The sequence below is a fragment of the Canis lupus genome, chromosome 23 (genome assembly GCF_011100685.1).
Source record: "Canis lupus familiaris isolate Mischka breed German Shepherd chromosome 23, alternate assembly UU_Cfam_GSD_1.0, whole genome shotgun sequence".
NCBI lineage: Eukaryota > Metazoa > Chordata > Mammalia > Carnivora > Canidae > Canis > Canis lupus.
The window spans coordinates 2,405,196-2,419,037 of record NC_049244.1 but is presented as its reverse complement, the minus strand read 5'-3'; the positions used below and the strand labels follow the sequence as shown (position 1 = coordinate 2,419,037).

General features: G+C 45.7%; 1 long non-coding RNA gene and 1 other non-coding gene across 2 annotated transcripts; both read left to right on the top strand.

Annotated features, from left to right (window-relative positions):
* The first annotated feature begins 690 nt into the window (after positions 1 to 690).
* On the top strand, positions 691 to 3,363 carry LOC119865337. Its single transcript, XR_005376780.1, has 2 exons — positions 691 to 1,019; positions 1,234 to 3,363. It is a non-coding gene; the product is annotated as an uncharacterized LOC119865337 (long non-coding RNA).
* Positions 3,364 to 13,574: 10,211 nt separating this feature from the next.
* MIR138A (microRNA mir-138a) lies at positions 13,575 to 13,636 on the top strand. Its single transcript, NR_049284.1, has one exon. It is a non-coding gene; the product is annotated as a microRNA mir-138a (primary transcript).
* The last annotated feature ends 206 nt before the right edge of the window (positions 13,637 to 13,842 follow it).

Sequence of the window (13,842 nt, the reverse complement as noted above, 5' to 3'; positions counted from 1 at the left end):
GATTGGCTATAAGTTAAACTCAGTGGTTCTACATTCAGTAGCAAGGTTCTAGAACTTTCCTGGGATAATGCAGAAGGAAGGACGCAAAAGCCTAGGATGGCTGGGAGGTTGGAGTAGGTTTATCACCTGCAGTCTGCACACCTACTTCCTCACCGTCCCCAGAGAGGGCTCAGAGGATGCTCTGCTAAGGCTCTGAGAAATGTAGTGAGGTGGCACCAACTGCCTTGACGAGCTCTGTGGTGGTCGGGCTCTGTAGGCTGGGCAGGCTGGTGGGGATGATGGGGTCACCGTGTGGCAGAAGCCAATGATAGAACTTAGTCTCCAGAGACAAGGTTGTAGTTACCAAATGGGCATCAAAATGTTTTCTCAATATTGCTAGCCAGCTCTCCTACTGACATTAATTGTATGTTTCCTTTTTCCATTATTTTTCTGTGATTTCATTATATAAACACCTGAACACTCTGTAGCCCACGTTGGCTGTGAATCATCTGAGTCCCTCTACTTTGATCCTTTTTAATTTTTCTTCCTAATATTTGATATTGGAGGGAAACACTTCCAAGAACATAATAGGTTCTACCAACATGTTACGCTTTGGCATAAAGAACTCTGAGCATTATTTAGAAGGAATGTTCCAAAGTGTGTACCACTCCTCAGGGATCCCCAACACAGAGCTTTTTAAGACCTCCCCAATGTGACATTTGGGTTATTTCTGTAACGAGCTGCCGGTGACAATGATGATGATGGTGGTGATGGTGGTGGTGGCTGTGAGTATTTACTGAGCCTGTGGATTATCTCTTTTATTCCCTCTGACAGCCTAGGAGGAAAAGTGTTGTTATAGTCCTTATTTTACAGATAAAGAAACTGTCAGCTCATCATTGGCAGTCTGTCTCACTGACCTTTACCCTTTACCTTTCCACCCCAGGTACCAGGCTCTGTGGGAGTCTTCTCTGAACTCCAGCCACACTGCCCTCTACTTGATGAGTACTAGGTGGTCAGACCCTCAGAAGCAACCACAAAAGGTGGGCAGTGTTTTACAGTTAAATGTGCTGAAGCATCAGCCCCGGGAAGGTGGATTTCATAAATGGCAAAGCCTCACGTGGACATGTTGTCTAGTTCAATTATGATAATGCAATCCCCTGTTCTACATGATGCAGATGAGGCTTGAGATAGATGAGTCAGTGCCTCAGGGTCATTCAGGGGTAAGTGATGGTAAGTCTCATTTTCTGACTACAGAGCTTCCCCAGAAGAAGCAAGGTCATAATCTCAGACACCTCCAGAAGCCGCCCATGGTCCTATCAACAAATCGTTCAAACTGGAGGAGGCAATAGAAGTGGTGTTTGGAAATGTCTCCCCGTGCCCTTCTGGCAGTCAACCTGCTCCCCTGAGCTTCCCACCAGTTCAGTGTGAGTCAGTGTTGTGGATAAGCTACCTCACTCTTCATTACCATTTCCTTGCAGACTGGTCTGAAGCCATTGTGGAGTAAAGGAAATAAAAAGCATTAACTATGAAGCAAAATTTGCTCCAAAGGAAAGTTAAAAATGTTTACAAAGTACATCTAGCCCCTCACAAATTTTTATAAAGATTAAATTGGCTGCTCTCAGAAAAGTTTACTGTGAGACCCACTGCCTTGGTTTTCCCCATCTACAAAATGGGAACAACACCATGATCTTTTTTGGTGCCTCTTGAGGACAAGGGGGATGGAAGTCAGGTCTATCTTCGGCTGAGAAGACAAGCTTTGCAGAGAGTCTTCTCCTTATAGCCCTTTCTCTTCAGCTTCCTTTGAAAGCCCTGCCCACTTCTCCTGAGCCCGCAGATCTGCAGCTGTTGCCTGAGAGTGAGAGGACAAAGCAATAACATCAGCTAGGTGGTGTGCTTGCTGCTTTGTCTAAAGAGCACTGTATCGCCAGCCAGCCTGGGTTTTGTTTTCTTTCTAAGAATGAAGAATGGAAGGAGGATGGAAGGAACAGAACTCCTGGACCCTGAAACAGGAAACTCTTCATCCTCTTGCCATCTGTGCTTAAAAGACCCATGAAAGCATGTCTGTAGAAGCATTGCGTGAAACGAGAGCTAAGAGGTACTTACAGGTTCTGTGACGTCAGCTGTGCCTTATCGGTATGTCTTTAAAAAATACACAAGTGCAGGAGAGAATTCCCCAGCAATCATGCCCACCACCCATCCCAAGTTTTTTCAGCCCAGACTTAAAACAGCAGGTCAGTGATTAGGTGGGCTTCCTTTGGTGAAGAGAAAGCACGCCCCCATGACATTCAGCTGAGTTCCAAGGTTGCTTTGGCTGAGTCTGATGTTGAGTGACTAGAAGAGTGACCAGTTTCTGGAATTTTTTGTAGAATGAAGGAGGCTGGACATCCTGTGTTGTGTCCAGAAAATGGATGGAGAAGCTCAGTGTGGTACCTGCCGGTCAGTAGGGCTTTGTGCCTTATGACGAGGTATTCTGAGTTGGTTGCAGCCTGGCTATGGACAAAGACACACATTGTCTGATTTTGAGGCTCCCATATTAGCAGTAAGGAAACTGAGGCATGGGGTGAATGGAAGCATGTGGACATATTCTAAGGCTGTTGAATGCAGGAGCCACATCTTCATATCCGTGCTGATGTCCACCTTCCACCACATTGACATTCATATGGGGAAGGGGTCCTTGGTCTTTCTATGTCCTAGATGGACCTCTTCTCATAATATCATCTTTAAATACTTATGTTAAGATACCTAGGATCTTAAAAGTGCTTTATCTGAAGTGTCAGGGATATTTGTCTAAGTATTACTTATTCCATTTCATCCGTAAGTTATTACACATAGAATTTTTTTAAACAGTGTTACCAAGGAAGGTGCATGGACCCCCTGAATTCTCCCCTCTGCCTTGGTCCATCCCACCTTCCTGTTCCTCTGAATAACTCCCTACCCCAAGCATGTGAGCCCATTCATTTGCAGGAAAGCTGCTCCTGCCCCCAGGACTCAGAGGCATTTTTTGAAGTGTGCTGCAAATGGCCAGAGTCCCAGAGGAATTCACTAGCTCCAGTTGATCTTGGGCTTGTTTAGGAGCTAACAGAGGTGGGTCCTTGAGCTCCTCCAATAATGACATTCTGTAAAAGTCATGTCAATGGTGTGCCTAGGTCTAGAGTCTGGGGAGCGCACCTTCCAGGAGACAACTACTCCCAGCCACCAGAAACTGTCAGAAAGATTTAGACTTGTGATTTGTCCTTCACTTTTGCTAGTGATCTCTAAATAATGGCTGAGTAATCTCCTAACAGACTGTGAACATGACATTGCAGCGAGCCATCGCAGGTGGGTGAGCACAGGTGTGAGTGTGTGCACCAGTATTTCCCCCAACTCAGGGCTGTGAGTGCAGGAGGGGTGGTGACTCATTCTCAGAAGCCTGTTCCCATTATCTTTTCTGGAGTGTTTTGTGCTGTTGTAGAGGTAGTTCATTCTGTTCAACAGAACCTCCCCTTGCTCCTGTGTTAAATCACATTTCATTAAAAGATTTTTTTTTCTTCAAGTTGCTGCATTTTGTAAGAGATCATTTCTTGGGCGAAGTCCTGGAAAGAAGAGAATGCAAACCTGGTGTGATAGAGGCCAGGAATTGTGAGAGGGAACAGGACTTCCCTGTACAAAAAAAAAAAAAAAAAAAAATAGATCTGTGCTGAGAACCAGAACTGCCCAGCAAGGCTTTTGAAGTCTCAATGCCAGTCAAGGTCTTCAAACAACAACTTCTGTTCTTCCCTGAGAGGAGCTGCTTGATCAAGCTTCTCCAATGTATGTTTTGTCTGCAATGGAAGTGCCAGGGGTCAAGATAGGAGGGGCACACAGGAGCAGAGAGCAGCCCACCTGACTGGGGTGGAGGGGCTTGCTCTCAGCACAGCCACCTCCATCTGGGCTGGGGATGCTCAGGCGAGTTGGGAGGGCCTCTCCCCAGTCCTAAGCAGGCAGCAGGAGAGGAGAGGAGAGGAGCGGAGAACAGAGGAAAGGAGAAAGAGGAGAGGAGAGGACAGCAACCCCGTGGCTGCCTCAGCTCCAGTCGTTGGGCGATGGGGCTTTGTGTTGGAGAGAAAATGGAGACAGGACTGGCTTGTTCATTTATTAATAGGCGTTTGTCACACACCAGGTTAGGAAATAATCCCCCTATTGTCATTATGTCTTAATCCTCCGGTTGTCAATATGTCTTCCAGGGCTTGCAGAGGAGGGAGGTGCTTTTTCAAAAGAAATCTCTTTTCAGAGATAAATGCAGATGAGCTTCTCTTTATACAATGGGGCATGGCCCTAAAATAAAATGTGTCTCAAACATGATACTTAAGATATGGAAGAAACTTCCTTTTCAGTAGCGTTGTAGATCTGTTGAAGAAGTCACTCCTTAGGAGGTTTTTGTATCAATAGAGGTTTCTGTATGTTGGGTTTCTTTAAAGCAAGGTTTTTCTGTATTTTGCTTGGATCCTAAAATAGTAATAAACAGCATCATTTAGGAAAGCCAAGGAGCTGACAGCCCTTTTGGAAGCTCTTAGTACCTCAACTAAGTCTAATCCACCTCTGATAAATGCATGTGGGACTTCCGCCTCCCTGGATCATTCCCTCCCACACCCACTGAGATGACCCTAGTTTTTGAAAACTGCAACAGCTTTTGAGCAGTTTCGAACTCAGTGAAGAATTACAAAAGCAGAGTCTCAGGAGCAAAGTAAAAACAGGCCTCTTTCAATCATATGATTATCAGTTAAATCTTTCAGAGTAGAGAAACCTAAGCACTTTCTATCCCTCTGACTGCATGTGAATGCTGAGTATATCCCTAGAACAACCAAAGGGACAGGAGGTAGCCAACTTTCATTTAGCTGAAAAGAAAACAGGAAAACACACACACACACACAACACACACACACACACACACACACAACTAACTAAGGCACCACATTCACCGTAGAAAAGAAGAAATCCATGATGCTAGGTAGCATTCATGGCAAAAATGAATTTTCTGGCGGTGAATCAACCACTAAAAAAAGCTTCCTGGAGCACATGGCACAGAGCAGCTTCTCAAACATGTCATGTGCTTATTATTTTGCTCCCAGCCTTTATTCCCCACACCACCCCAAGGCTGCATTCAGATACAGCAATTCAGTGCAAGGAGGAGCTTCTCTGTGAGATTAATCACCAGCAGGGGCCACGAGTGTCTGGCTGGGATGTGTGATTGATCCTGCCAGAGGATATGCAATGGGAAGCTAAAGCTGCCTTTTATTCAGTAAGCAAGGTTCAGAGACGTTTGCATTCTGCTAGGTAAGCACGACTCTCTCAAGACCCAAGTTAGATGGACTGCCCACTCAGCAGGAATTCTTGCCAAGGTAACACACAGTTGTGCCTCAGTGGACATGCCTGAGCCATGGAGGCCAGAGATTCAGAACTCATTTTGCAAATAGCATGATTCCATCATGTTTTAATTACATGAAGTGTAACAAACCCATTCTATTCAAGAGACTGGCAGGTGAAAAATGGATTAAGATCCCTGCTGTAGACTTGAGGTATATAGGATTTTTCTAATCGCTGGAGGGTGCTAGATGCTGGAATTTCCTAATTTTTGCAGAAAAAAAGAGTCTTGGGGTTTTGTAGACATTTTTGTCACATTCTCCTTTCTCCACACCCCTTAAAACTTAAGTGTAGGATTTATGAACAACCAAAATGAAAAGGAAAATACTGCATTTGGTATCACTGTAACTGGGAACAAATAAATGCTAAAGAGAGTTAGTAATTCAGGAGGTCTATCTGGATTCAGATGCCAGCAAAAGAAATGTTATCATGCCACCAATGTGTTTTGTAGCCTTGAGGCCTGGAGAGCCAGTAGGTCTGGGCTCAAAGCATAGCTGTGTGGCGACTTTCTAGCTACAACTCTGGGTAAGTTGGTTGTAATTTCCAAGTTTCCATTTTATTTTATTTTAATTATTTAGTACTTTTATTTCTCCATTTTCTTAAGGTGGGAAATGGATAAAACAGTACTATCTCACCTCATTCAGAATTCAACCAGATAATGTGAAGCATCAAGTCTGGAAATAATAAGTACATAGACCTCCACTAATGATTGGGATTAATTTATCAGAAGACCTAGCAAGATCTGGAAGAAATAGGTGGTAGTTGCTTCCCAGGTTGCCAAGGGAGGCATATAGCTCTTCCCAGGAGCAAAATACCCTCCTTGAATCAAGAGCAAAATCCTGTCTTGAAATATTAGTACCAAGCAGGTTTAATACTCTGCCCTCAAGGTTATCCTACAAGTGTCTAAATGCTCACATCAGAATGCACATTCAGCTCTGCCCACACATAGGGGCCATCTGAAACCTACGCATGTACACCATCACTCAGAAACCGCTCTTTCCTATATACAGGATGGTCTGTACATATATAACTGCTTTTTCCCTGCTCACTATGATATACACATCCTTTTGTCATTTTAAATTACTGCATAGTTATTTAACCAGTAAATTCTGGACATTTAGATTATTTCTCCTTTCCTTTTGCTATCAGTAACTGCAGTTAACATACTTAAACAAACTTCTTGGCATATTTCTTTCTTAGAATCCTATGAAAGGAAGTGTCAAGCCGGTTATACTGGTTTTAAGGACTTTTGTTTCATTTTGCTAAATTATTTTCAAGAAAGAGGACAGTTAACACTCTATAAACAGTAAGTGAAAGTGCCAGTCTCCTCATATGCACACTGACTGGACTTAGTAAATGTTTGATCTTCCAATAGCATTTTGAACACCCTGGAGCAGTTGAATTTGGATCATTAGAGAAGGCAAAACACCTGAGGGGGGGGGGAACCACCTGAGGAAATTCATGTATTTTCCTGTAATGGCCTTGAACTAAATAGGGGAATTCTTTTTTTTTTTTTGCTCTCTCTCCCTTCCTCCCTTATTTCCTACTTGCCTGCCTGCCTTTTCTTTTGAATCATAGCTGCATTGACATATTTTTCATAAAGCTCAGTAAGAAATTCAAACAGCGCTACTTAGAATAACAGCCTGGTGCTATCTTAGAAAGTTAAACAGTCACAAGTCTATGAACTAAGCATACAGGTTGGAAAGACACTTGCATAAGAGCTTGAGAGTACCCAAGAATGCACACAACAGCCCTAATCACCAAGCTAAGAAACTGACCTAGCTGTACATCCTCAGGAAAATTGATGAGGAAACTGTGCCATATTCCCACAGTGGACTGTCATGTGGCAGGGAAATGGGTGAACCACCACTAAATGCAACCACATGGATGAATCTCGGAAACAACTCTGAGTGAAAATAGCAAGTTGCAGAAGATTAAGTCCAGTATGATACAATTTGTATCAAGCTCAAAAGCAAACCAACTTAAATAACATACTGCTTTAGGGGGGTACATACATATGTGATAAAAACATTTTTTCATCAGATAAAAAACTAAAGAAAACCCACCTAGCGGTCTCAGACTAAAGATCGAAGCGAACTCTGCAAAAGGTACTCTAGGGGTCCTTTGGGGTAAGAGATAAGCCAGGCTGGTCTATCACTTAACAGCAGTGAGTAGGGCTCCATGCCCTGAGCTCCTGTTGAGCAGCATGTCAGCTGCCTCCTCCAGCTTTTGCACATAACCCTCAATCACCCTGTAGTGTAGAATCAAGTCCCCCATTTCTTTTTCTTTTTCTTTTTCTTTTTTTTTAAGATTTTTATTTATTCATGAGAGACAGAGAGAGAGAGAGGCAGAGACACAGGCAGAGGGAGAAGCAGGCTCCATGCAGGGAACCTGATGTGGGACTTGATCCTAGGACCCCGGGATCACGCCCTGGGCCAAAGGTAGGCACTAAACTGCAGAGCCACCCAGGGATCCCCCAAGTCTCCCATTTCTAACATCAGGTCTGTAGGAGTCTAAGAGGTTGAGTACCTTGTCCAAGATCAGGAGGTGGCAGACCCAGGACTCGGTTCCCATGAATCTCAGCACAGATACTTGTTTTCTACCCTGGAATGCCTCTTCTCACCCACCAGAGCTACCAGGGACAACACAGAGGCCCGTGGTAGAGATGCTAGAAATGTCTCCTTATACCCAGATTTCTGTAATTAGCAGGTGACAGAGTGGAGTATATGTCTGAAGACCTTAAAAGACATGCCCGTGGGGAATTGTACCACAGACTTTGCATCTGGACTACAGTAAGCTGTAAATGATCGTGAGTTTTGACAAATTCTACAATCTATGCTAAGATTAATTTGTCTCTACCCAGTGCCTGCCTCATTCAGAGTGATTAACATGTATTAACTCACTGAATCTTCACAGCAATGCCATGCATTGGGTGCTGTGGCTATGCCCTTCTTACAGATGAGGAAACTGAGTCCAGAGAGGTAAAGCAATGTGCCTTAGATGTTACAGAGGTAGAAAACAGTCCTAGGATTTGAACCTGGGCAAATCATAAGGCCCATGTTCCTAACTCCTCTGGGTCATGGACAGGAGGTACTTTCCCCCTTGTCAGGTGCATACCAGATAAAGGTGCTTACAGGAAGGGGTACACCTCTTCCAATAATTCACATTAATGATCCCACAAAGCCGTAAGGAGGTTGGCATCAAAAATAGTGGGTGATATATGTTCACTCCATTCTGCCATCTTCAGGCCTCTGAGAGCCTAGGAGAAAGACATGCTTAGCAGATTTTGGAAAGAGTCTGGAGGCCTGCTGAGAGTCTTGACATTCTTGTCTGAATGACATTGGCAGTGGCAGCTGTCCAAACACTGTGGTTGACTTTTAAGCCATTTAATTGAAACCATATTTAAAATACAAAAAAAAAAAAAAAAAAGAGGAAGAGGAAGGAGTAGATGCCAGAATAGGAGAAAGATCTTGGCAAAAAACTTCCTATGCACTTTTTTTCCACCATTGGATTGACCAGACAGGGCCACAAAGCTGATACAACAGGATTAGCAAAATTGCATTGTTGGACATAGGCACAGCATGACACGTGCTACAGCAAAGGCATTTGGCAGGATTAACCTGCCAAGGATAAAGATGTAGCAGACAAGGGACTGAATTAATAGACTGGCATGACGGAAGCGGGGAAATCTATTTGCATGCAATATTAACTGTGCTAATAAACTCTGGGCTGTGCTCGGCAGGCCAAGCCATCCTCCTTGAACCAGGAGTTTTTATTTTGAAGCCCACCTGGAAGGCATCAGCCAAGATGCACTAAAGAAAGCAGCATTCACAGCTTGCATTTGAGTTTATTTTTGCCATTATCCTAGAGTAGACATCCTGTCTTACATGCCTGAAACAGTTATTTGTGACTACTGGCTGTGCAGGGTGATCGCGGTACCTCGGAGTTTTGATGCCAAGGGGTCCTCCATCTAGAGGGTTATTGTCTATGAAAAAGCAAGGAAGAAATGTAAGTACAAAAACACTCTAGAAAACACCTCCTTGGAGTGGATTCTTTTGCCTGATTTGTGTATTCTGATTCTCTTGAACATCAGGATGGGAGCAAGGTGAACAAACGAGACCGTCGATGACACAAATTTTAGGAGGTGCTCACCATCCTGCCCCTGCGAGTGGAGTCAGCATCTGAGAGCAAGTGACTCACAACCCTCACCCAGGCCTTGCCCTGCTGAAAGCACACATAGAAACAACATAAGCTACACCTGTTCAAAACATGGGTGCACTTAAATCCACTGACCAGAGACACCAATGCACCACTGGGTTTAGGGAGGTGCAAAGGGAGGGGGCCACCCGACACAACAAGATTGTGTTGTCCACCAGGTTACTGCTATGAGAGGGTGGAGACCTCTGCTCCTCGAGGGGCAGGTGCAGGCGTCATCCATAAGCTCCAGTGTGTCACTGGTGGGGGCTGCTTGAGGATGTTAACTCCCTGACATCCTGCTGACACACTCCGGCTCTCCTTCCTGATCCAAGTAGCCCCCAGGCCTACCACATCCTGTATGTGGGAATGGTGATGCTGGACACCAACCGTGTCTGCCACATGCAAGATTTAATTTGCTTCTGAAGATGCTGGAGCTGTATCCAATTCCTCCTGCTCTGAGGCTTATTAGGAATGTCAGTTTTTCAGAGAGTCCTAGATTTAAACCTGGTTTATCAGATTGGAGTCCCTGGGATGGGGACTGGATTCCTGAGCTTCAGTTCCAAACCAGCTGAAGCAGGATCTAGAGCGGGAGTGGAACCCTGAGCCAGCCAGACTGGGGCTGGTGTCTGTGGTGACCCTTGTTCAACATGTTGGGGCGGGGGGGTGGCTGATGAGGAAACACCATGCATTTCTGTCACTGCCATCTTTTTCCAGAAGTAGCAGGCAGGAAAACAGTTGACTTGAGACCTCTGATGTTATAAAGCTTAGATAAGTGCCATGTACTTGGGATTGCCAAGGCAAGTAAGTGGTCATCATGTTCCTCAAAACAAAACAAAACCGAATTAGTGGCCTTGACCCCACCAAGTGTGTAGTGAAGGAATGACACCAGCAAGGCCAGAGTAGAGAATCATGCGGTAAAAGGCTTGGGTTAAAATCGGTGCAGAAGTTTAGAACACCAGAAATCTTACATTCTCTTAAAATGCCCCTGTGTGGTTCAGGTCCTCAGGAGGGCAGAAGCAGCTAAGAAGGCCGGCCCCACAGTGGGAGAGGACAGGGTACTCCACAGGGATGAACAATACAGGAGCCCCCAGCCCTGGGGCAGGTGGGGGCTCTAGCCAAGCCCAAGGCCACCAGCCAGGTCAAACACCCTGTTATAGGGAGAGGGGTAGCTTCTTGAGCTCACAGAAGGCTCCATCCACAGGAAAGGCCCAATCATTGACATTGCAGAGGACATTAATGGTCTAGACCTGTGTTCCAAGATCCAAAAGAAAGGGCATGCAGCCAAGTCCACAGGGAGAGGTGGTGATGGTGGACAGTATAGGGAGCTGAGCCCCCAGGACCTGTGGGATCTCACAAGGAATTTGGATTGCATTCTGGGTGTGATGGGAAGGGAATAAGGGCCTAACATAGCAGAGTGACATGCTCTGATTTTATGTTTTAAAAGGATCACTCAAGCTGCAGAGTAAAGAATGACTCACAAAGGGACAAACTGGGTGTGTATTGTGTTACCTGATATGAGGGTGAGAGTCTCCTGGGGGTGCAGGGTGGCCATGGAGATGAAGAATGTACTTCAATGCCAGTGACCCAATGGCAAGCTTAGAACTGAGCAGAAGAGACGTCATGGACACTGTATAACAAGTGCCTTGAAGGAAGAGTACCAGATGCCTGGAGAGCATGTCATGGAGGAGTCCAATCTGGTCTGGGCGATGGGAGTCAGTCCAGGAAGTGACTTTGGAGTGGAAGTCTGAAGGAGGAGTTGGTACTAAACTATGCAAAGTGGGGAGGGAGGATTTCAGGTGAAGAGGCTTATGCAAAGGCCCTGTGGCAGGAAAGAGAAGTTAGAAGAGTACAGAGAGGAAGAGGAATGTGAAGAATAAGGAGAAAAAGAGGGCCAGGCTGCCCTTGCATAGTGCCAACTGCTTCCAAGCATTTGAGGTTAAACCATGGTCACTTGTGGCTTTTGAGACAATCATTTCTTCATTTCTCTTTGACACTCTGAGCACTGATAGGTTCTAGATAGAACCAAGAAGAGGTAGCTGTAGATAGCTCTATCCATGGCCCCAGCTTCTCACTTATTCCCAAGTCCCCTTTTGGCCCTCGGATATAGGAGTGGGACAGTGTGAGTCCCTAGGTATGGTGTTGTGGCTTCATAGGAGTCTGTACAGGTGTCACTTGGCACCACTACAGCCTTCCCAAGTGCATGGTGTTAGCCAAAATGCATTAACTTTGCTAAAGGCTCTGGCCACTCAACAGTAGCAGTTAATAGTCCCCCCTTGCTTTTTTTTTTTTTTTTTTTTACAAGGAGCTAAGCTCACTTTCTAGGACTTGCTCATTCTCAGAGTAGGTGATTGTTAGTCCACAAGACAATCTACCAGACAGTCCAGCACCAACGGAAAGAAAAATTTCGAGGTCTCTCCCTACCCAAAGCTCAGAAAGCTAGCCACATAACTCAGCACCAGTACTTACTGAATACACACATGTATCAAGCATTTGCTGTAGGCAGGGTTTTCTAATCTTACTACACTGTTCTGCAGATATTAGAACTGAGGTCTAGAGAGTTCTACAACAGGCCCTAGGAACACAGGAAGAGACAGGGTCAACCTGGGGCCCAACATAGGCAACACACATGTTGTAGACACCTCAGGTTAGCAGCGCTGTGGACCACAGAGGCCTCAGTATAGACATTATGGCCTGATGTCCCAGCAGGATTCTTTGATTGTAGGCATAAAAATCCAATTGTTTCTGAACTCAAAAGCAATGGTGATTTACATGGCACAGCTATGGTTGATCAGTTACTCAAACTTTCTGCCTCCCCCAATTCTGGCAAGAACTTTGGTGGAACTTCTGTGTCACATCCAGTGCTAGGAACCTGCCAACTTGGTGTCCTTAAAATAAAGCAGGTTCTAAGATGGATGGCAGAAAGTGGAAAATATTTCTCTTGATTGGGTAGCTAAGAGCTACACGGCCAGGCAGGAGCCACTTTTAGCCAAAGAAGCTATTCATTTAAGTATTTATCGACACCTGGAAGTGGGGATTCAACTTCAAATGCTATTTTCATGTCAGTTTATGTTACAGAATTTCATAATGGTGATAAAACATAAGCAAATACTGAAATGAGAACTGCTAAGTTCTCATATATCTCACATCTCTCACATATCTCTCATATATCTCACATATCTGCCAGCTGAATCTGAGTGCTGGATCAGGTCACCTGCTGATGGAAAGGCAGAGCATGGTGATGACTCGTTTTCACACTGACCCCCTGATTTCCTTTCAGGCATCCTCGGCTTCTGTTGGTTTGCATGACAGCCCCAGATCCTCAGTGATGGCCCTGATTTTGTGCTTGGGATGTGTTTCCACCCTCTGGAGGATGAGTCCAGAAATACTCTCCATCCCTGGAGGATTCCACTCGGACTCTGGCTGTCCTCAGTAGGTGTGGGAACCTCTCCGTGCAGCCTTCAGGGTCTGAGGACAGATGGAAAGAGAGGAGGTGGGGGGGGGGGGGTTCTTGGCAGTTACTCCTCAGAACATGAAGTGAGAATGGTCTCTGGTTTCTGTGTGTGGCAATGGAGTGATGGGAGTCCCCGCATCCCTGCCATGTAAATTTCAGTGAAGAAAAAACTTTTTCTTAGAAAGATTTGGTTACCATTGCACCTCCCAGGGCAGAGATGTGCAAGCTGGGGGGGGGGGGGGGCGGTATGTTTCCCTTTGAGGATTTGTTGAAGGCAGTAGAGCCCCTTCCCAGAAAGGCACCAGTACACAGGTAGGTTTGTGTCGCGGGGCCTGGGCTCCTTGGAGCTACTAATACCACCCATGAGTCTGGAGGATGGCAAGGCTGGCAAAGGACACGACAAACAAGAAAAGTGTGGGATAAAGATAGGGAGATGACATGTCGATTCTGCTTGCATTCCGTTCTAACCCACAGCTGTCTCTGTCCCCCCTCCACAGGCCAGCAGCAGCAAGGTGGTGACCGCATGCCTGCCAGCCACCCGAGACCTCCAGGCATGGTGTGGTGGGGCAGCTGGTGTTGTGAATCAGGCCGTTGCCAATCAGAGAACGGCTACTTCACAACACCAGGGTCACACCCCATCACAGGCACCGGCTGCCGTCAAGGCTGCGCAGCGGCTCATCTCAGGGACACAGCCATGCCCTCTGGAAGCCCAGCATGCATGCAGCTGTGGCTCCTCCTGCACAAACAGCTCTACTCATAAAAGAAAAACCACTCCTGGCTATGGCCTTCCCACTGTGAAACGGAGCTTTCACCCCTGTAAGGGTTAAGTGCCACTA